The sequence below is a fragment of the Pteropus medius genome, unplaced genomic scaffold, assembly GCF_902729225.1.
Source record: "Pteropus medius unplaced genomic scaffold, Ma_sr-lr_union100, whole genome shotgun sequence".
Classification (NCBI taxonomy): Eukaryota; Metazoa; Chordata; class Mammalia; order Chiroptera; family Pteropodidae; genus Pteropus; species Pteropus medius.
The window spans coordinates 2,848,355-2,849,784 of record NW_024350924.1 but is presented as its reverse complement, the minus strand read 5'-3'; the positions used below and the strand labels follow the sequence as shown (position 1 = coordinate 2,849,784).

The 1,430-nt window shown below is 52.5% G+C and overlaps 1 non-coding gene across 1 annotated transcript; it reads left to right on the top strand.

Moving 5' to 3' along the window:
- Nucleotides 1-623: 623 nt before the first annotated feature.
- LOC120585359 (5S ribosomal RNA) lies at nucleotides 624-742 on the top strand. The gene has a single exon (XR_005648313.1). It is a non-coding gene; the product is annotated as a 5S ribosomal RNA (ribosomal RNA).
- The last annotated feature ends 688 nt before the right edge of the window (nucleotides 743-1,430 follow it).

Sequence of the window (1,430 nt, the reverse complement as noted above, 5' to 3'; positions counted from 1 at the left end):
GCAGACTCCACTCCAGATCAGCGGCAGTTCAGGAGGGAGTGGAAGGGGAGGCATCCAGCTTTGGGGACGGCCAGCGTTTGTTAAGCAGGGAAAGCGTGTCCTATCACATCCCAGGTGCCTGACTCTGACCACGCTCAGCACCCGCACCCCCATTCCACATCTCAGGGTCAAGGTTCAGAGATGGGCCTGGTCGTCATCCATCAGTGCTGAAGATTTAGGGCTCCAAGTACCTCTGAACTGACCTCCTGAGGTTCTGAAGCCCTGAGCCCAGATCAAACCTCCCTGAAGTTTTGGCAAAGTCAGGGTAGGCTCTGTACACAGTATCCCTCTGTGAGGTCAGATGACCTTGTTCTAGCGATTCCATCCTTTGGAATAAGCACCTTCTCTACATCAGTCTGAACAAGGCGTCTTCTTCTCCAATGGAGAAACTTGCCTAAGATGCTGGGTAGGGTCCAGGGGCCAGAGCAGAGGGGAGACACCCAGGGGAGGGGGTTCAACCGCAGACCGATGGAGACATCTGGTCTCCCCCTTGCTGAAAATGAGCCCCAGGAGATAGGCGTCCGGCTTTGGAGCAGAGGCTTAGGAGTGGGACAGAGAGAGAATAATTCTAAAGATATCAGAGATCCTACGGCCATACCACCCTGAACAAACCTGATTCCGTCTGATCTCAGACGCTAAGCAGGGTCGGGCTTGGTTAGTACTTGGATGGGAGACCACCTAGGAAGACCAGGTGCTGTAGGCATAAAAAAATAAAGAAAATAAGGGATTGTAAGCTGACGAGGTCCTTGCAATCTGACGAGATCAACCAAGGTTGCTGCTTTAAAAAAAAAAAAAAAAAAAAAAAGCTATCCAAGAGCACAGAGGTTGCCCTGCTCAGCCCCAGGACCACCTCTTAAGGAGACAGAGGCCTTTTGCTTGCCCACATGCTCAGTCCCTGTCTGCTCTCTGCCACAAAGGACAGGGAAGGCAAAAAATTCCCGAAGATGTGCCAGTGCCATCCCCTCCCATTGCATTTCCAAGACTTAGGCCATCCCAGCAGGCTGACCCATCTCAGGACTGGCTGGGAGGCTCCAGAGAGGGCAAGACCTCTAGTGAGAAAGCCTGACTGACCCAGAGCGCCTCCTCAGCAAACGCGTGGGCCCAGTCAGGAAGGGGTTTGAGGGCGCTGAGGTGTGGGTGCTAGAGGTTTCAAAGACCTTGAGCTTCTGGAGCTCTGAAGTCAGGCAGCTGAGGGTATAATCGGGAACCCCGGCTGTGCGACCTCTGAACCTCCTTCAACCTCTCTGAACTTTAGTGTTGTCCAAAGGGGTTTGATCCCTACTCGATCGTTACGAGAATCCAGGCAGACCGTGTGTGTGTGCGTGTACCTGGCATGGTGTAAGTGCTTATGAAATAGGGAAGATAATAATAAACTCAGTTGTATTCAGAGC